Below are 22986 nucleotides of genomic sequence, written 5' to 3'. Positions count from 1 at the left end.
GGTGTCGCCATTGGACGTTGGGAAATGGCCAAGTAGATCGCCCACACACACACACACACACACACACACACACACACACACACACACACACACACACACACACACACACACACACACACACACACACACACACACACACACACACACACACACACACACACACACACACACACACACACACACACACACACACACACACACACACACACACACACACACACACACACACACACACACACGCGCGCGCGCGCGCGCACACACACACACACACACACACACACACACACACACACACACGCACGCACGCACGCACGCACGCACGCACACACACACACACACACACACACACACGCACGCACGCACGCACGCACACAATCAGGTTTTGTAGGAATGTCAATCCGAAGCAGAAGCACAGCGGGAGGTATGAAATGGTATGAGGCTTCCGGCGTTGGCACAGGTTACAAGCGGTGACATACCGACGCACAGGAAGGTAAAGGCTGCGGCGGAAGAAACGGCGCTCCACTCGGTCGCAAGTGCGGCTAACGCCGAGATGTCCAGCAGTACGCGCGTCATGGAGTTGCTAAAGGACAGTGGACCAAACTGCACAAGAACAACCTAGAGGAGTTCGGCGTCATCGAAAAGCAAATTCCGTCCGTATAGCGTTCTCTCGAGCAGCGTGAACAGCTGAAGTGAACCATCAGGGCATGCCGAGCCTAAACAGTCCATGATGGAGCGTAGACCACGAGCGCGGCGCTGTTCCTTTATCATATGGAAGAAGTGAAAGATGGACATAACGCATATTACGGAGTAGGGGTCTGTAGCCTCTGGAGGATTCACTGGGTGGCGAGACAAGCAGTCAGTGCCCTGGTTTAGGTGTTGGGATTTGTAGACCACTATGAACGTATTAACTGAGGGCCATGGGTTAATTGTCGGAGTCATGAGGGAGGTCTCTTAACGTTAGTCCTAAGATTTTTCGTAAGCGATGGAACGAAAAATCTTAGGACTAACGTTAAGAGACAGGAAGAGAGCGGTGTGGATCAGAGAACAAACGGGGATAGCCGATATTCCAGTTGACATCAAGCGGAAGAAGTGGAGCTGGGCAGTCCATGTAATGCGTAGGATGGATAACCGGTGGACCATTAGGGTTACCGAATGGATACCAAGAGAAGGGAAGCGCAGTCGAGGTCGGCAGAAAACCAAATGGGATGATGAAGTTAGTAAATTTGCAGGCGCAAGTTGGAATACGCTAGCGCAAGACAGGTGTAATTGGAGATCGCAGGGAGAGTCCTTCGTCCTGCAGTGGACATAAAATATAGGCTGATGATGATGATGATGATGATGATGATGATGATGATGATGATGATGATCGTATATTCTTGCAATCGTAACGCCCAACGGCCAATTCTGCCGATAGCGTCCTTCACCGAGGAAAGCCCACATAGTGCGTGATAATCAGTAATTACACGCAATGGGCGACCAAACCGGTACGGGCGAAATTTCGTGACTGCGCGAACTAGTGCAAGGCGCTCTTGCTCTATGGCAAAGTGATTGCGTTTGGGCATGCAGACAAGGCAGCTAGCGTAACGAGCACACACTCTCGTTTACTCTGCGTATGAGCGAGAACAGCGCCGACGTGGCACAGACGGGTCGTAGAGACGGGCACAGTGGGCGCAGAAGGGTGGGAGTGGTCTAAAATCAAGGAAGTTGTAAGCACCGCAAGGAGCGTGTGGGAGGCATCTGCTTGAAGTTGTCTCCATAAGAATGGGACATTCTTCGTCAAATGCTCGGTGAGAGGTCAATCGATATGAGCAAAGTCTTTAACGAAGCTCATGAAGTACCAGCAAAAGCCGATAAAAATTTGCACCTCCTTAGCACAGCATTGTACAGAGAACTTTTGCATAGAGCAATCTTTGTTCGGGTCAGGTTGGATCCTTTGAGCACTGGCGAAGTGTCCAAGAACAGTACTTTCGCGACGATCAAAGCAGCATCTTGAAAGATTGAGTTGAAGGTCGGTGACACGAATCAACGCACACTCCGGGGCGAGGCGCTGAAGGTGGCTTTACAATGTAGGAGCAAGAACGATTACATCATCGAGATAATAGAGGCATATTTACAACTTCAAACCCGACAGGAGAGTGTCCACAACATTCTCTTGTACGCCGCTGGAGCGTTTCACAGGCCGAAGGGCATAACTGAGAATTTGTAAAGACTGTTGGGTGTAACGAAGACACTCTTCTCGCCGTGCTTCTCGTCAACAGCAGCCTGACACTATCCTGAATCTAGGTCAATGAATGAAAAATTCCGCACATCCTGAAGACAATCAAGTGCATCATCGATGTGATGCAAATGATAGACGTCTTTTTTGTAGCGTTTTATAGATGGCGGTAGTTGGCGCATAACCGCCAGGTGTTGCCCATTTCCTTTACGAGGTCGACTGGCGAGACCCACGGGCTAGCCGAAGGTTTGATGATTGTCTTCTGCAGCATCTTCGTAACTTCGCTCCGCACAATGCCTCGCTCAGCAGCAGAGACAAAGTAAGTTCGTGAATGCATTGGACTTGCATTGCCAGTATAATTACATTGAGTGACGATGAACGTGTGGCGGAGACGACGATCGTCGAGATGAAATATTCACCGAGGATTACGATACTCCCTCATGCGAATTTTGACCGCAGCTTTTTAGGTGCTTTGAATTCACGATATAATGTGGCAAAGATTTTGATTCTGAAGGACAGGGTCCTCTATGCGGTGGCGATGAGCCTATGCTCAGGCAGCTCCCTTGGCAGCCGCGGCAGACGAGGCATTTCCACCGGTTGCGTCACTCATTGTTCAGAAAGAAGCGTGAACACGGAAACGCGTGCCTTGAATGGAGCGCATTCTCTAGCGGCGGCGTCGCAGGCGACGCAGCACCTATGCAGGGGGTCCAAAACCCACGCCTGCGCTTTATTTCCGCGCTCGCCGAATGCCTGGTCGCTGCCGGCCCTCGGCTTTTCTCCTCGCCCTTTCGCCATACTCTCCTCTTCTGCAGAACTCATCGCAAACCCACGGGAGTTTCGCAGACATCTGGGCTGCTGTGTCGATCAAAAACTAAACCGCGACGTCATGTAACTCGGCATCTAATAGGCTTCCATGAGCAGACGGAGTCAAAAGAGGCTTTCCAGGCAAGGTCGAGGATGCAGCGTAACGCCCGGGAGCTGCATCCAGCTGCAAGAACGAATGGCGGCGGGGATGCGCGAGGAGCTTGCGGCGAACAGGACCGATGTCACAAAGGCGACGGTGATCGGCGGGGCCTAAAAGTTGTAGTTCTGCTGTCGTTATTAGAAGTCTGAGCGTGCCCAAGAAAATGGCGACGGGTTGGCTGCCAATGGTTTTTCGGAAATCTCCACCGCAGTGACGGTGGCCAACAGCTGCGGCAGTGTCGCGTGATATGTCCGACAGAAGAGGAATTAATACAACTCGGCCTGTCGTCCGGTATTCTCCAGTCGGCCGGGTTGCGACGGGCAGGAAACCTAGGCCTCTTGTAGCTAGGAATCAGAGGGTCCAGAATAGTGGTAGTAGCATAAACAAGACAATGGGAAGCAAGGTCTTGGCTATTCCTTGTACAACGGCACGTTATAGCTAATGGAGGGCGCACTATCGTGATAGTCTACAACCCCGGTGGGAGATATAGCTTCGAGCTCACGGCGAATTATCCGTGTAAAGATTCCTGATGGGTCGTATGATGGCGGGTCATCGCACGAAGGCATCGCAACCGTATTCGGCATTGAGTTTAACTGCTGAGGAATGCGATGGCACTTACCCTGCTGAAAACGCCGACTCTTCGATAATGGTGTCTAGCGAGTCACATTTTTTTATATGAGAGGAGATTGAAGGCGTTATCTCCGATTCCCTCCAATTTGTGTGCGACGTTGTCTGTCTTGGTCATGTTTGTGTCGACGTTACGAGACAGCGCGACCACATCCTGAATGTACGCAAAGGAAGATTCAGTTGATATCTCAGCGCGGCACGAAAGTTCCTTCTTAGATACGTGCTGTCAACCAAAAGGCTTCCCAAAAAGGACTCGTACTTCTTCCTTACCTTTGTACCAGCCCGTTATGCCGACTTCGTGCGTCTCGAACCGAACTGGTGCTGTTCCTCGGAGAAAAAAAAATATAACGTTGGCCAACTGTAGCGTTGCATTCCACCGCTTGTGGTCGCTTATGCGCTCGTACCAGGAAATTCAGCTTTCAATATCAGTGTTGTCAGAAGCACAGAAAGTTTCCGGCTCTCGTTGTTAGTTAGACGAAACATTACAGTCAAGCAACACGACATCAAAATTACCAATATAGACAATATCTTTATTGAACTCATTCCGCAACGCAAGACACACGAAAGTCTCTTCATACTCAACATATACAGCAACCCCATAAACACAAGAAGCACAGATTTCTCACGCTCTTTAAACGCGTCCTCAACATCGCCGACAGAAATCCCATCATAATCGGAGGGGACTTCAACGCGCCATATACTGCCTGGGGATACTCTTGCGTGTTTCCCAAAGGCAGAGACCTGTGGTTCGACTCGCAGCAGGAGGGCTTAATCCTCATCACCAATCCTAGTACACCCACCCGCGCGGGCACTAGCTCCAGTAAAGACTCAACACCCGATTTAACGTTCACTAGAAACACATCCGCAGCCACCTGGCAGAACACATTAGAGGACCTAGGAAGCGACCACTACATCATCGCGACGCACGTTCAGGGCGGCCCACGTAAACCCACGGGAAAACAGCTCAAGCTAGTGGATTGGACTGAGTTCCGCAAATCACGCGAGAACCAGGTCCAACCCATCGCCGACGTAGAACACTGGACTGACACCCTTAAACAGGATGTTAACAACGCCACACACATTGTACCTCCTGAGGCACAACTCGAAGAGATCGATAGTCGGCTCCTCCACATGTGGGAGGCAAAACAATCGCTCAAAAACAGATGGGAGACACAGAAACACAACAGAAACCTCAGGAAACGCATAGCGCTCCTCAATAAGGAAATAGAGATGTATGCAACACAGCTATGCCGACAACATTGGGACGAAACCTGCAATGCAATGGACGGGCAATTAAGTTAGGTAAAACGTGGCGTTTTCTCAGATTCCTACTCGATCCAGAAGACAACAAATCTGCCCACCGACAAACCATCAACAAACTCATACACGCGTACAAGGGCACAGGGGAGGAATTCCTTAGGGAGGTAGAGCTCAAATACATCTCTCAGGTTCCTCCTCAGCAGCACCCAGACTACGCAGGCCAGGCCAACACCACCCTAGACGAGGAATTCACCGAGGCGGATATCTGCGCCGCCCTGCACAAACTTAACTCCAAATCTGTCCCAGGTCCCGACACCATAACCGTACCTACAAGACACTACGTAATCTTGACGACGAGTCAATCACGCAAATCACAGAATACATTAAGCAATGCTGGACCACCGGCAGCTTGCCCCCGCAGTGGAAAAAGGCCCAGGTGATCCTCATTCCTAAACTAGGAAAACCACTAAATACTAACAATCTTAGGCCCATCTCCTTAACGTCGTGCATGGGCAAATTGATGGAGCACATGTTCCTGGATAGACTAACAAATTACCTAGAGGACAATGACCTATTTCCATACACCATGATCGGCTTCCGCAGGCATCTCTCGACCCAGGATACCATGCTGCAGCTGAAACACCACATCATAGACTGCACAGGCAGCTCCACTGAGGTCATTCTCGGCCTAGATCTTAGGAAGGCCTTTGATAACGTCACACACAGCACCATCCTAAATCAGATCAACACCCTAACTTGGGACTTCGCACGTACAATTATATCAGAGCCTTTCTAACAGATAGAACAGCCACCATCACCGTAGGAGCGCTCACATCGTCCGAGATAACCATGGGAAGCGTGGGCACCCCGCAGGGTTCCGTGATCTCTCCGATGCTGTTCAACCTCGCCCTCCTAGACCTTCCATCACAACTCAGACAATCTCCGGACTCCATCACACTCTTTATGCCGACGATATCACCCTCTGGGTATGCGAGGGCAGTGATGGATCCATAGAACAAATATTACAGGAGGCTATTGACACAGTAGAACGGTATCTGCAAGGGTCAGGACTATCCTGTTCGGCGGAGAAATCCGAGCTACCGCTATATCGCCCTACACTCAAGGGCCGACCACCCAAACATCACCAAGCACATACACACGCCGATATAACACTCACGACAAGCGACGGTCGCTTCAGACCAACCGTGGATAAAATTGAAGTGTTAGGACTGATCATCGAGAGTAAGGGCACAAACGGCGAGACAGTTCGCAACATTGACGCAAAAGTATCGAACACGATGCGCCTTATTAAACGCATCACCAATAAACACAAAGGCATGAAAGAGGCTAGCATCCTCCGCCTCATCCAATCATTCGTACTCAGCCAGATCACGTATGCGGCAGCCTATCACCGATGGTTCGTCGCAGAAAAGGCAAAACTCAACAGCCTCATTAGGCGAATACATAAACGAGCACTAGGATTGCCACAACACGCCAGCACAGACCTCCTTCTTAAACTGGGATTACACAATACCCTCGAGGAGCTTATCGAGGCACAACAAATATCACAATACGAGCGATTGGCCAAGACTAAGCCAGGCCGCCAGATACTCGAGAATCTCGGCATCTCTTACCACACCCAACACGGCGACAAACATGACATACCACGCGATATCCGAACTAAACTCACCGTTCCACCGATACCCAAGAACCTGCACCCCGAACACAACGAGGGCAGTTGCGTCAGTAGAGCCAAAGCTATGACTAAAATTTTTGGTCACAACGAGGAAGCGGTCTTTGTCGATGCAGCACGCTATCGGGACCGTCACCGCTTCGTAGCTGCGGTCGTATACCACACACACCAATGCAAAGCAAGCGCATCAATCGACACAAGACACGTAGAAACGGCGGAGGAAGTGGCTATCGCGCTGGCGATAGCTCACACCAATGCCTCGTATATCATCAGTGACTCTCAAACGGCCGTGCGAAACTACGCCAACGGCAGAATCTCTCCTGAGGCATTGCGGATCCTTAATACAGGCAAAACTTATGAGGCAGAAAATTGCGTACAAATCCTCTCGATCCCAGCCCACACACCTCTTGATCAACCGGAGTTCAGTCCAAACGAGGTGGCGCACAACGTGGTTCGAGGTCTCACGTTCCGAGCCGCGTTCGAAGAAGCAGCCACTTGAACGGACAGCTCCGCGGTGGTGTGGGAATGGGACGATCGGCTCACTAAATTCTGTGACATTACTCAACATTATCGAATGCAAAGGCGTGAGTATCCACCGCCTCACCCCAAGCTCAATCGGGCCCAGTCCGTTCAATGGCGGCAGCTACAAACACGAACATACACGAACCCTGTCATCATGAACCATATATACCCCGAATTATATACAACCAATCTATGCCAGTGTTGTAACACCAGAGCCACGCTAGATCACATCCTATGGGCATGTCCAGCATTAATCAGCAATACTGGGGTCGCGGCCTCCAATGAGGGCCTTCGGGCGCGTTGGGGGACTGCGCTGCTCAGTTCAGGCCTGAACCAGGAACTCTGGGCGATCCAGCAGGCGAGGAAGCTGCCGGGAGACACGGTCTCTCCACTGGCTCCTAGGTGGGAACCCAGCCCAGCAATCTGCCGGAAATAAATAAAGTTCTTCTCTCTCTCTCGTTGTTGGGGCAACATGACGAAGACAAGGGTCTACTGCGCCGTGGGCAGGCAGTCTATGGATGCAGCGTCCCCCATCGGGGTACGGCTTAGAGCACTGCACGGGCCGATTTTTGCAGCCCAGGCCCGGCCCGGGCCCGTTTTTACATTGGGCGGCCCGCCCGAGCCCGATCAAAACTTTTATGGTGAGACCCGGGCCCGGCCCGGGCCCGTGAAAAAACTGCTCTACCCGGCCCGACCCGGCCCACGGGCCGGGCCGGGCCCGGGCTTTCGGGTAAGCCCGAGCCCGTGCAGTGCTCTAGTACGGCTTACGCGGCGTGCACTACGAACTCTGCGTTTGCCTACCCTGCACCTACACCCAGAAAGATGTTACGAGGCAGAAGCAGACGCTAGTCTTTTACACATGCTACAGCAACACGACCAACACGGAAGGATGAACGCCTTCTTAAAACATGGCATGGACAGCCGCTAGACATGGACAGACGAAAGCAGCTTGACTGTTTGCCCTAGTTTCTGGTGTTACTGCTGAGTCATCCCTAATTTTATTATAAACATGGCAGCTGGTCTGTTGCCCGAGTCCGTGAAAACTGGTGTTGCGGCGAGAACGCAATGTGTAATGACATAAATGCTTTAGTATGTCAGTCACCAATTGCAATTTAATGGTGTGAAAATACACATCGTTTTCCTTGTGCAATGGGTTGAACTTCTTGTGAACCCTACAGTAACGTTCGTAAAAGTAATTTCTATCGCAATTTGGCGGTATAGTAATGCTAAGTTTACGTGAATGATGTCTGTCTTAGTACCATTTTATCATTCAAAATTATTCCAACAAGACAAAATGCTGGAACATCAGAAATTTGGTTCTGATGACACGTATCAAGTTATTTAGCATTTAAAATTTATAGACTAAAGTGCATCCAACAGTGCAGCTTTTTCTTCCGCTGAAAATTTCGCAGTACACTGTTCGATGTAACGCTTCCATGTTTACTTCTCTAACTTGTCAACATTGGTAGAATCATGGATATCTCTCTAGCCAGCGGTTTGACCAGTGGACTTGCCCACCCAAGGGTACCGACTATTTCTGCTCGACGAATACAAGTTTCTTTGTCGAAACTTTATCTCCAAACGCTTCCACTATTCTACAAGTGCTGATAATTTAGTCTCTTATCTTCCGGTAAATCACTGTCTTGTTTGAATTATTCTTGCACATAAATTCAGGTAAAAAGACCCAGAGATTAGTAAAAAATAAGAAATTGACACCATAAGTAGCGTTATAATCCAAATGCTTGATCAAATATAGATATAAAACCCACCCCTCTCCATCATCTCCTTGTCACCATAGTGCCCCTCATGCTTCGTAAAAAGATGTGTGGCGCGGAGGTGGAGCTTGATGAGTCACTCTATATGAATCGATGTGAAACGAGATGTGTCTTGAAGTGAATTACTAAAGTCTATATGGCACATACTTTCATGTACAGGGCAGCAACGATGAACAAAGGTAGAAAACTGGACATCGCCACGTTTCGACGAGGCGAGACGTTCCTTTTCAAAACGCTGGCTATTGCCCCAGGCATCCTTTATTCGACCCCTACTCATAGTAAAAGAAGTGCACGTGTTGTTAAAAGTCGAGCGCCTTGAAAGTTATTTTAGAGCTCAGCTCTTAGGCGCCTGCGTTCCTGCGGCGAGCATCGGCGTAAATGAGCGAACGAGCAGAGCGAAGGGAGAAAGAGCGAACGCCGCGCACAACGGGGGCTGAAAGACGCGAGGAGGAAAGCAGAGGAGGAGCGAATGGCGAAAGCGTGAGAAGAAAAGTATAGTGTGGCGACGATGGCTACGAGATGGCGCCAGAGCAGTGCGCGTCGTATGGGAAGTATGTCTGCGGCGGCTGCTGCGAATCGCGCCCCCGCGTCACCGACGCATTGCCTCTCGCGATGTCTAGATTGGCGAGGCAGACGCCCCACACTTCTTTGCAACGTGTCACACAAGGCGGATTGTCCACGCCAGCCAATATATCGCGAAATGAAAACACGTATAGAGCGGTGCTTCAATATCGCATTAGCGAGTATCGTAACCGTCGGTGAGCTTTTTTTTTGTGTGTCTATCTGGTTACTTCAGGTACTTCACTCAGACGCACATCTGTCCGAACGCTCTGCAGTTTAACACAGCAGTAGTGACACCTACTATATATACAATTATACTGTAATATACACTAGTAATTTGAATTTAATGCTTTCCAGGTGCTTGTCGTACCAGGTGACGTAAGTGTGGAAAACGACGTCGCAGATGTGGTGCAGAAAACAGCCAAGCACTTCAAAAAGATTGATATCCTCGTGAGTTCTGTGCTCCGTTTATGGCGAAGCCTGCCGCCTTTAAGCAGTTAGTATTTCGTAGGAAGCGTAAGAAAGCAGAAATCTCGGAACAGCTGCAATAAAGACAAAGTTCTTTTCCTAGAATATTATTCGATTGTGTGTTTTATGTAAGTTTCCATCAAAAGGGGTGGGGGAATCTATTAAACTTAAGGAACGGCATGGTGCCATAAAATACTGCTATGAATTAATTTTTTTAGCTGACCGGTAAATATAACATTGAACGAAGTAGCCCGAGTAATACTCAACATCCACGTGCTCATTTTGCTGCTGTTTTGTATTTTTATTTCTTTCCAAATACTGCAAGGCATAGCTAAGGCCCAAGCACGAAGATTTTATACAAAATAACGGCAGGTTTGTCCAACAAGCCAGCAGAACACATTAACAAAGCATCTTATTCCAAACAAGGCAAACGTACAAAGTCAGGGTTGCGAACGTATCAAAGGTAAGTAATGTACGCTGGAACAGGTGCAATAAAACACAAAAAATAAGTAAATATTGCATATTGGAAAGACCTACAACATAAAGTGCTTCTATTTATCTGTTAAAATTTCGCGAACCGAAGATTTTAGCTAGCAAGAAATTCCAATCAGCAATAGTTGTGGGGAAGAAACCATGCATCAGTCCTTCAGCGCGTGCAAATATAGGAGCTAAAAAGCGTCCGTGATATGGCTTCGTTGTCGTTGTCTTCGTCCTGACGAAGAAATCAATTGTCTTTATTTTGACGAAAACAAGTCACTTCGTCGAAACTTTAGGTCGAGAAAGGTCTGTTGTTCGACAGCTGTACATCCAGTCCGCTAAAGAAAAGCGCGATGCTACAATGGAATCCACGCGGGTTTCTTTTGCACTTTCGTCACGCTCTGGTGTGGATGACAATTTTTCCTTTTCACGAAGTTTTGCTCACATAGCTGATCACCCAAGAAGTGATTTGTTCGGGTTGTGTGCATGTTCATCATTTGCGAGTCGCCGTTCGGCTTCATGAACACACCCAAGTAACGCAAAATGTTGCCATAACGTTCTCTGAATGTGCACAAATGTCGGCGTATAACGTTGCCTACATGCTGCTAATGTCCTCTTTTTTGATCGCCACACAACGTTGGGTCGTAACGTTGTGGCAGCGTTGAGCAGCACATTCACGACGTTAACATAACGTTAACAGAACTTCCTGGCAACGTAATGTGGATGTTGCCTTTGTCACTTGAGCTTTCAGGCAACGTACGTATGTGACGTTCAAGCAACACTCAACTGACATTGCAGAATATTTGTAGACATGCATAACAGCAGTGCTGTCAGCATGACACGGCTGACAGCACCGCAAACCCTTAAATTTATATTTGCTTGACAGATAATTTACTCTAGTAGTTTTCATGTTGCATATGCATGAAAATGTGAAACAAGAATTAGTGAAAAACAGCGTTTATTACGCATATATCTTGTGTAGCTTACCAAGATATCTGTGTACCTTACCACACTATGCACGTAAAATAATGCTGTTTTCACCAGTTCTTGTTTACATTTTCATGCATATACGACATGAAAACTACTAGAATGCATTATCTGTCAAACAAATATAAATTTAAGGGTTTGCGGTGCTGTCAGCCGTGTAATGCTGACAGCGCTGCTGTACGGGCAGCTCATCTGTCTTGCACTATATATAGTACCAACGCGCCCTAAGGCAGAATCTTTAAAGTGTTTCACATGGTGGTTTGCCTGACTTGTCTTGCTGTTGTCCATAGCACAGCATATAAATGCTAACTGCAAGTAAAAGTGCACAATGCAAAGCTGCAAAGTGGTTCATAAGAACAATTTTTCATTTTGGCTATAACAGCAAGAGAAGCAGCATGCACGTCCAATGTGCAGAGGTTCTCGTATAAAGGTTCTCGCAGCAGGAAAGTAAATATATTCCACAAATGTTCCTTTCCTTAAACATATCATTTAAGCTTAGACCACAGAAAAAAATCAGTCTTTGCTTCCGACTTACTGCTCTAAAAATCATGTGTCGGTAGCTGCATGTGCTTTCAAGAAATTGTATAATAGCCAACATCAGCTGCTAAGACCAAACGCTAGTATGTAGGAATTGTTTGTGCAGGAGGAATGTGGTGGTTGAATATGCACCCATGAATATGCATTCGTCCACCTTAAATAATAGTGAATGCCATAGACAAACCTGGTTATAATCTCAAACCATGCATTTATTTACTGTCTGCTTACATCATCCTGGCAAACAAATGACACATAACAGTAACTTAAACACTGATAACACACTGATAACACACTTAAATATATTTTCTATTAAACATCAAGGTCTTCTATCGCATATTAAGACTCTACTAACAGCTACAACTACAACACAATATATTTTGCTTTCCCATGTAGGTCAGACTTCGAAATCTTTTGCTTTGTGTCGAGTTCCCTTATTTCAATGGCAGAACACAATTTATACTTCTTAATAACAGCACAAATACTGTCCTCCATCACTTTGTAATGTACAACACAACACAGTAACACTGCGGTTGGATACTATCTCCTGCCAAGCATCCAGCCGGTCTTTTTGCCTAAGCTTGCAGACATGGCAGCAAGTGTGAAGTAGTCAACACAGCCCAAGGCGTAGAGTAACAGAAAGTCATCCAAGCACTGACTGCCAGCCATCACTTTTGCAGAGGATGGCCAGCAGCACAAGTGATGCACACATGCCTCCCTCGGTAGCTTCACTTGCATCCAGACCTCACTGGTTTCCAAGTCAATAATGCGGTAACCTGCAGAGACATCAATTACATCAAACTATAAAGTGCCATCTGAAACACTGAAGTAAGCCATGTTTACTGTGAAAACAGGCTATAAAAATGCTTACAAACAACTTAAGCTTCGCATAACTGTGAAACAAACAATAGTGACTTTACACAGGAGAATAATGCAAAACATCAAAAAGCAAATTTCAGTAAAACCTAACCATTATAGCTATAAGTTTGGACACAAGAGCAAGGAAAGCACAATAAACAATACCCACAACTTCCTTTATTGTGCTAAGCAGTTAAGACGTTAGTATCAATATATTCCTTTAACATAAAGCTTCCTTGCAATGCCACGGCTGCTTGTTACATCCAGTTCAGTCTTTGAAGAAAACAAAAATTAACAAATGATGTGAATGCTCTACCACGGTACCAAAACCACATTTCATTCGTGATGAAAGAAAGTTCCAATGAGTGAGTGATAAATTTGACTTGTTGGTACAACTTATTGGTGAATTGCAGCACAGATATTGACGACAGAAAAGACGAGACAATAGACGTGTGCTGACTTCCAACAAAAAGCTTTATTTTCAGCGACCCATGTTTATAGCCGTCACTCATCACATTGCACACGCGCAATTCACACCCTTAGGTAGGTCAACTCTGTCTGAAAAGTGTACAGATGCTGACACACATAGAGCCAAGTCGCGCAATCTTTTCAGCTTCAATAATTTCACGTGTTAGTTGATCACCGCTACTGCTGACAACAGTACACCGAGCAAACAATGGTTCACTGGCACATGAACTGCAACAACATGCAAGCCAACTGTCATGCACGTTTTTCTTGACATTATAGAGTGTTCTCTCAGCTGGTCATTGATACAGCATCCTGTTTGGCCTATGTACTGTTTACCACAAGAAAGAGGGGTACAGTAATTCATGTTGCTAACATAGGTGACGAACGGATTTTTGTGCTTTGTTACACTTGTGTGCTGCCCTGAAACATTTCCTTTGATTACACAACTTTATAAGCTTCTGAGGTGCAAAGAAGACAACTTTAACTTTGGAACAATCTGCAGTTTTCACGATATTGTGAGACAGCTTATGAATGTATGGTATGACAGCCACTTTAAGTCAGTCAGATACTGGAGTGATCACATGGCAACCACTCGGTGCATGCGCTTTTAAGAGTAGAGGTCATGTGGTCACTGCATCTGACAGACATAAAACTGGCCGTCATACCCTACATTCATAAGCTCTCACAATATCAAGAAAATTGCATATCATTCTAAAGTTGTGTAATCAAAGGCAATGTCACAGCACGCCACACATATGCAACAAAACACCAAATTCCGTTTGTCACCTGTGTTAGCAATGTGGTTTATTGTATCCCCCTTGTGGTAAACAGTATATAGGTCAAATGGGACACTGCATCAATCACCGGCTGAGAGAACACTCATACAATGTCAAGAAAAATGTGCGTGACAGTAGGCTTGAATGTCATTGCAGTTCGCGTGACTGTGAACCGTCGTTTGCTCAGTGTACCGTTTCCAGCAGAAGCGGTGATCAACTAACACGTAAAATAATTGAGGCTGAAAAGATTTCGCGACTTGGCTCTGTGTGTATCAGCACACCTTCTGTACACTTGTCAGACAGTTTACTTTCTTCCTAAGGGTGCGAATTGCGCATGTGCAATGCAGTGACTGACAGCTATAAACATGGGCTAGCAAAAATAAAGCTTTTTGTTAAAGAGTTGCCGCATGTCTCTCGTCTTAACTCTTGTGTTGTTGCCTACATCTGCACAGCAATTCAGTGCCTGAACGACCAGCTACAACTACGCTACAGGTGTTGCATATCGGGAGAAGGGTTGAATATTGCTCTACACTGCAAAAGTTGCCGTTGCTATCCGCGGATGACGAATACGGAAGTTCTGGCCTTGAAAAAACCAAATTAGAACGCGAGCTTTTGGAAGCGGTGTTAATCGAAAATTCTGGACCTGATAAGTAGGTTAGCGCCACTTCACAGGCACTTTTAAACAAAGAAATGCAACTCATGAGTAGCCACAAATAAGCTGGTTTGTTAATTCTGCTTTTGTTTCTTCTTAGGCTACCTAAACGCGAAAAACTTTGTCACTCGATTCAACCGCTCGGCCAAAACCAAGCATGAGAAGATGATTTTTTTCTCCTCAGGGGTACCACATTTCGAAAGATATGCATCAAATGCATCTGAAAAGTTAATCATTTCGGTGCAATACATGCATTGTTACAAACATTACAAAAACTTGAAAAAATGTGAATGATACTTACTACCCACAGCTTCCAATTTATCGGGGCTCAATGTCGGCTTCTCAACAGCATTGCCGTCCTTCAAGCATCGACAAGGAGCCCCTGTGATACTCCTACACCGAGCGCCAGGGCTCCCCACATCAGTTATGTCAGTTCTTTGCAGAACAGGGAATCCCGGCGATGGCACTGGAACAGGCCCCAGTTATCGTTGCCAATGTATACAACATTTCCTAGGTGTACCTGCAATAAAAGATGGCAGAGACACATTAAGACAGCTTGCGTGTGGGAACGTGAAAGCACCTTTAGTCAACCAAATGGCTGCAATGTGACGTGCACAGTGTGACACGCACTAGGCACACCTTAAGTCAGCCAGAACCAAAGAGCTGCCGTGGCGTAAGGGAAGCGTGCTCCTTTCACACTCCAGGTTCTATTCCTACCCAGTCTGCACAACTTTCTTATTAAAGCAATTAATTTGCTTTGTTTACATGAACCTACCTAAATTTCACATTACTCCAAGCGTTTTGATGTGCTTTTATTGCTTGTGCAATAGGCCATCGGTTTTATGTCAATAAGTGCTGGTAGCAAAAAGAAATATGTCTAACCGTGCGATAAATGTAACCGGAAATGGCAGGTACGTCCAGTGGCATTAGTGTGGGGGCTGCACACAAAATTATATAGCTTACCCTGTTTCAAATTTATTTTAAAGAGCAGTTTCAGTGAGCCCAAGTAGAGTCTTTCAGCTTTTTGCAGTGCAGAAACAGGTACAGTTTGTGCCAGCCAACCAGATGAAGAGCTCTCCTAGTAACTGTCTCTAATCACCCTCTCAGCAATTAGTGGTAGCCAAAGTATAGCTTGTATCTCTACAACTGACACATGTCCCATTTCCTTAATGTGGTATTCGTCACTGATTTTGATGGTCAATTGGTTGCCATAGAGGAACAATCGAAATTTGGCGCGCAGCACCAGTCGTGTCAGTGCATTGTCAAGTGGCACGAACATATTTCTCCCTTGAGTGAATTATGGTGCTCTCCTGGGCACATGTTGAGGCACCAGCCAGTCTGCCCCATGTACATTTGACTGAATATATACATGATCAAAGGAACAGACTATGCTACCCCTGACGAACACAAGACAAATTGGGTTGCATCTTTACCTCAGCAAGCCTCAATTCTCATGTGGACTGCTATGCACGCACATTTCCAGCGAAAAATAAAGTAGGCAGGATATGCACGACAGTTCACAAGTGAATTCAGAAAGGCGAGCAGGCAAGGGAGGTTTGCTTGGTTAAAGATACCACCAAATTTGTCTAGTGTGTATGAGAGGCAGCTCACTGTATTTTTTTCACAACTGGTCAAATGTACACAGAGCAGACTGGCCGGTAACTAAATGTGCCAAATAAGTTCCCATATTTCACTCAAGAGACCAGCTTGCTCATCCAGTTTGGCCGTGCATTGCCGCGATAGGACTTCAGGCTGAATTAAGATCATCTGTTTTCACCTACGGTGAAAAATTGACACGAGAGATCAGTGAGGCATACCACATAAACAAGACATGCGAGCCAGACCCCATGATCAATTCATGAAATAAAAGGCGTCCTTTCTAGATGACAAGTGATTGAAGTTAGTCTGCGCCCATATTTACTTTCCTTTTTACACAAATATCATTTATTGTGATTTTATGCCTTTATATTACAACTTACGCCTTCCCTCTGAACGAAATTGTGCACAACATAAGCACACATCCAGTGTTGCTATTTTTAATCCTTCCATCAAAATAAATGGTCAGTTAGCAGCAGTCATGTTGTATGGTACCCTTTTCCTCCCCATGTAAATTCTATCCTGAAAAGTTACATGAACTGACCGGCAAACTCATACGTACACTACAAATTTCACCTAGCAAACACGGCTGGTTCTTAGAAAATGCACAAATACGGTGATAGGTATCTGTTGGCATACTGTAGCAATAGTAAGTGCCAGTTAGCTTCAACACTAGACAGTTTTAGTATAGCATATGCAACTAATAGCGTACGCCTATACGCTATAGTACAGCGTACGCTAAACAGCACACATTTATTAGTTTTAGTTGGCCTGCGAGATCTTCCGATCTCAGAGGCCATATGCCATCGTCGCACCTATCTCTCGACTTCACTGACAGGTGGCGCTGATATATGTCAGTTTCCCTCGTTAGGCTTCGTGTCGTTCGAAATGAGAAGCGATCTCGAAAACTCCACAAGGTTAACCATATTACACTGTTGTCAAAGCGGCCTGACGGTAAGCGAAAGTTGCTTACACAGTCATTTTCTACGAACGAAGCGAATTCTGCAAAAGCCACGCCAAATTCAATTCGAAGTGGGCAGCGGGGACCACCGCCATGTTTAACGTAAACTACGCAAACCACGCACAGACGGTAATGCTAAATCTGAGAAATAGCATGCATACGCTAGAGGTCGGATAGCGTTCTGCACATGCGCAGTGATGACCCACTATTTTATATCGTACGCAATGACATAGCGTACGCTAAACTAAAACTGTCTACTGCTGCAATACTTCAGCTGTCAGGCATCTACAGTGCTTATGACACCACAGAAGTGTAAGTGCACAACAAAAACAAGTGGCGCATCAACCATAAATTTGACTTGAGAGTAGTGACAACATAGGCCGTTTCGTGTAGCTAAAACACTAGCCAATATGTAGAAAGTATATGCACAAGTATACATACCTATAGATATTTGCCTACCTAACTTAAAACTATAAGAGTTGCAGTGCATATGATGCTTATTCTAGACACTGGTATTTTTGACAAAAATACTCTTAGAATCAGATATAATGCTTTTTCAATTCATCCAGCCAGTAAATGAAGTCGTACACATATCATTATAATTTGGACTTGCAGGTTGAACATATTCTGACCTGAGCAGCGCCAAGCAGAATGAATAGACCGAATGCCCACTGTGCTGACCAAATACACAGGATGAAACAGAAAATATGGAAAGGGACCCCAAAGTATTAGAAATACTTCTTGACAGCTGTAGAATTAGGGCTTGTTGGTTGATTGTCACTATTAAAATTACACTAAAGCCAATAAGACTGTTCTGTATGGTGTAGTTGAAATCAAATTCATTTGACGAGCAACATTGCAATAACCAGCAAACATGGCAAGAGCAAGCAGACATGTGCGAAATAGTGTGCTTTTTTAATAATAGAGCATCAATACAATGAACTACCTACCAGTTAGCTATGTGTTCTATGCTGTATTGACTTGAAAAAAAGAGAAAAATAATGTAACTGGACATAGACTCGCAACTCCTACAATGCCTACTTGCATGAATGGGGATAGCTTGCCAAGAATATTAAAAAATGGGAGAGAAAAAAGCAGGCTTACTAGAAAACACTTCAGAACTGTAGTAACTGCAGCACAGTGAATACTGGCCTTAATGTATCATTTCAAGAAGTTTGAGCTCATCAAATGTGTATTTTCCAGTGGCAGTTATTCTTGGAACAAGACAGAAATAATCGTGAATATGAATGTTAAACAATGGTAAGCACACTGTGTGCTTACACCTATGACATATCTGGCCCATTACACTTTGAATTCTTATATGCGCAGAAGCTGCACAAGAGTGTAGTGTAAACACTAAAAATTCGGAAATAAAATCCTACAGCATAGGAAACAGTTTCAAAACAAGAAAACCAAAATGAAAAGTAATAAATAGTGTGTACTAAGCAAAATTAAAATGTAACTTGCAGCCAAGCGATTGATGCAAGAAAAAATACTTAACATCAGGACATGTTAGGTCTACTTTTATATAGAACACAATAAGGTGTGCATAACAGCTATGAACACAAATAAACAGCAAGTTGCATAAATATTTGGCCTATTTAGTAAGCTGTGTTGACTAATGTCGATTAACTTATCCACAAATGATACCAAGATGCTACTTTTTGGAACACGTACACTACATACATACCTGACCCGACCATCCAGATTATACGTTGCACTACGGCAGGCATAGCCAAGGGGTCTGGTGGCTCCTCCGTTATGTAGGCACTGTTATGGGTCACAGCCTCGCCACTATAAAATAAGTTCTGTGTTAACTTATAGCAGTGGCACACAGCTTTATAAAGCTGTCAAATTGTCTAGACATGCATGGAGCATCTAAATATAGTCACAAAAACAATGTTTGCATTATTGCAGGGTGGCAACAGAGCAAAAAGTAGAAGTCACTGATGAATGTCTTGATAATGGGGACCCTTTGATCACAGTAAAATTATTGACACGCAGCAGCACATAGCAAAGAAATGTTTGTTTACAAAACAATTCATTTTTTTTTCATGACTCAGTTTAACTTTCCCCTGTCATGTTTAGTTACGTATAAGGTATGTCAAAACATCTTGTCTTAAAAAGTAAGTTGGACTAGTAGCAAGCTGTGATTGCTTAAATTTTTTTTCTCTAAAGCTGCCGTAAACCGAAAACTTCGTAAGCAGATATTATTTACAACGTTGAGGCAAGGAAACATGGCAAGGAAACAAGTTTCCTTGGACAAGTAGATATGAAACAAGTTTCCTTGGACAAGTAGATATGAAACAAGTTTCCTTGCCATGTAAGCAAGGAAACGTCATTGCTATAAGAATCGGTAAAGAGGCAAATGAGTCATTATGCAACTTCAGGAGAAAAGCGGGAGCTCACGCGCCGCACGCACATGATGAACACGATTATTTTCGAACGTTATATTTCTCATCGGAAGAAAACGTTTATCAAGATTTTCAATTTCGCATCGAAGCAATAAACTTGCGTAACTAAGCGCTGACAACCAGCGTTCAGCAAGCATCAGCACAGGTATCACTGTTGTCGCGGGACTTCTATTTCATACGCTCGCGCACGCTATGCACACACGAGAAGCTCACACAACACGCGCGTAGTTAGCCAGCACGATTACTTACCTTTTGAATGGTACGACGCGGTCGCGAAGCACTCTCCAAGTTGCCGGTGCTGCGTCGACGATGTTACTCCCCGCATACATGCCGCTGCGTAGTGGACGAGCTGAGGCGCGCTAACACACATTCTTTGCGACGTCCACCCAACTTTCCAGAACGAGAACAAAGAGACCGCACTCCACGGCATAAAATCGTTGGGCCACATTTGCCTGGCGCGCCACGCATACGGCGAGTTTGCAGCGTGACACAAGGTATCTTCAGGCACTTCTGTGCACGCTAACTGCGACCTACTTCATAACAGCAAACACAAAAACACACGATCAAGCAAACGCGACGCTCGTAGCACCCCGCACATACGACCGCCATCACAGAACACGGAGGAAAAACAATAGCGCCACCTGCATACTTGTGAGAATGTTGTGGCCTCTGTGATGACAAAAATATTAACCAGTACACTCGCATACTAAAATTTTGTGCCGGGTTACACACAACTACGTATAGATGTTGCGAGACAAAATAACTGTAGAACAATCTATATTTTACACTATAGTTTGGCGTAGAAAGAAATTCTAAAACGTATTTTACCTTTGAATTGCTTCCGCCATCTGCAGCCAGCATAAGCATGGCCTTCGAGATCAGCTTCGATTATCCTTATCAAGCCGTCGCTGTGGCCTGATTTGAACGGTTTGGGCTGTCTCGAAGCTGTCTCGAAGCCAATCCATGACGTTTAGCGATGCTGCCTACTTTTCCTACGCCGTCACTTAGTTTTAGATAACTTTCTGATGTCGTGAACATGAATTGTTGCCTCAGGAATTGTTGACACGATATCGGAGGTACAGATGTGCAGTGTTCGATGTTTTCGTGTGCGTTGTAACTGTTTCAGGTGGAAAGGATCAAATCCACGAGGGTTGATAGCTCGTGTGGCGCAGGTTACACCCGTATCGTCCGCATTTCCTTTCGTGTCGGTGTGTTGAATGTGCGCGGGTTTTACTCCTGTCGTCCGTACCTTCTGTGTTTATCGTGCGGCTCGCGAAGATTCCTCCTAAAAAAAACATGTCTGCTGCGTGCATGTGTCCTGTGTGGTGTGTGAAACAAATGTGCGCTGGTGTACGGTGTGTTTGCAGCCCTATTGGTGGCTTATAGTCCTTTGCTCTAGTGCCGTTTCTATGATGTAAACTATACTTGAACTGAAAAAAATGCACTGTTTTTTATATGGACAAGTAGATATGATCTGTGTGTATCCACTGTGCAGTGTGCATGTGTTCGTCATTTTTATGCAGCTCGTATCATGGGGCTTGTGCCTATTCATGATGGCCCTTGCTTAATGTTTCCACTTTTAGGGGCATGTGGCGTGCAAGCAGTCACAAAGTCTTGTGCATTTGGTGTGGAAGAAGGGAATACTTTTATGCGTAACTTTGTCTACTATAGGTGAACCGTTGCAACAATTAGCATTTTTTCCATGTGAATGCTTCTGCCATTTGATATAATTTGTAGCAGATCTTATCTGTGGAGAAGCATAATAAACATAATTTAACATGGTGTTCCTTAGAAGATATTAATTACTGCATAACCACTATACATCTCCATACCTCACTGTATGATAAAGATGAATGTTCAGTTGAAAATTACAATATCTTATAGTTGCATGAACGTATACATGCGAAATGCTACAGCAGCCTGGCATCACATTAATGTCAATATTGGTGACATCCGGCAACGTTCTGGGAACGTGCTGTTTTGTAACGTTGCTACATTGATACCATTTACACGTTAAATTGATGTTTACACGCAACGTTGACACAACGTGGGTGTCAGGACGTTGCTGTGACATTTATTTATGACATCACTTGAACGTACAGCTGGCAACGTACATTCAACGTTGAGGTTGGCTGTTTAACGTTGCCTGACATTTGTTACAATCAGGCAACGTTTACGCTACGTTCTGTGTTACTTGGGTTGGGCCACTAAGTACGATCTCCTGGTCGTGAGGCCGTCGTGGCCATTCCAGCTTCGTGATCTTCCTCTCGTCATGCCTTGGTCGTTACGCCTTCTACGCGGATCCTGTGGCCCAAGGTATGTGCTCCTGGTCGGGATGTCATTGCTGTCCTTGCATTGTCTTCGTAGCAGCTTTGTCATCAGGCTCTCGTCATGCTGTCATCGTCACCACGCAATCGCCGTCATACAGTGGTCATGCACTCGCCGTTACACCGCCGTCGTGATGCCTTCGTGGGCCTTCCATAGTCGTAATTCCAGCTACGTTATCAAACTCCCGTTTTTACGACATCGTCACGCCATCGTCATCACACAATCATCATCATTTATTAACCCTTAAGGACCCTTAACAGGGCATTACATAAGGGGGGGGGGGGAACAGTATTGAAATGACATATAATGCAGCGAATGCTATTTAACAAAGAACCAACTACGTTACAAGTACAGAGCGCACAAACACAAATTTTTTTGTCATTTTGTTCACTTATAATGAAGTACAGTAATGAGCAGTGAAAAACACAAGGCAAAAAAAAACGATCAAACACAAGGATGGGATGGAGCAAGTAATTAGGAATAAGCTAACAAATGAAGAGATACCTTATAATAAGAGCGTGACACAAAACCGGACATTTAAATACAAGCCAAAGTGTGCAAAGCAAAATGGAAATCAATATCTTCTATTGGACAACGCCTGTAACATAAATGGTGCGAGAAAACAAAGAATGCGTAGTTCAAGTTATTTAACAAAAAGTGTAGTTAAGGACTGCCTGAATTTTTCTGGATTTCTCTCAAGAGCAACTGCTTCGGGAAGGCAATTCCAGTCTCCAATGGCTGGGGGAAGAAAGGATTTGTTGAATGCAACAGTCGAACCATGAAGGCGTTGGACGGTGTTGGAGTTGAACAGGCGGCGAGAAGTTCGAGCGTGCGGCAGTAACAGTGTACC

At 45.4% G+C, this 22986-nt stretch overlaps 2 long non-coding RNA genes across 2 annotated transcripts; one reads left to right on the top strand and one right to left on the bottom strand.

Moving 5' to 3' along the window:
- Positions 1-11950: 11950 nt before the first annotated feature.
- On the bottom strand, positions 11951-20194 carry LOC125941773 (uncharacterized). The gene is made up of 3 exons (XR_007464595.1): positions 20058-20194; positions 15139-19188; positions 11951-12859 (listed from the first exon to the last, which is right to left on the bottom strand). It is a non-coding gene; the product is annotated as an uncharacterized LOC125941773 (long non-coding RNA).
- Positions 19083-21594, top strand: LOC125941774 (uncharacterized). The gene is made up of 2 exons (XR_007464596.1): positions 19083-19173; positions 20045-21594. It is a non-coding gene; the product is annotated as an uncharacterized LOC125941774 (long non-coding RNA).
- Positions 21595-22986: the final 1392 nt, after the last annotated feature.

The sequence above is a fragment of the Dermacentor silvarum genome, unplaced genomic scaffold, assembly GCF_013339745.2.
Source record: "Dermacentor silvarum isolate Dsil-2018 unplaced genomic scaffold, BIME_Dsil_1.4 Seq270, whole genome shotgun sequence".
In the NCBI taxonomy this organism is placed as follows: domain Eukaryota; kingdom Metazoa; phylum Arthropoda; class Arachnida; order Ixodida; family Ixodidae; genus Dermacentor; species Dermacentor silvarum.
Note: the sequence above shows the minus strand (reverse complement) of the source record. Positions and strands in the feature narration are given on the sequence as shown.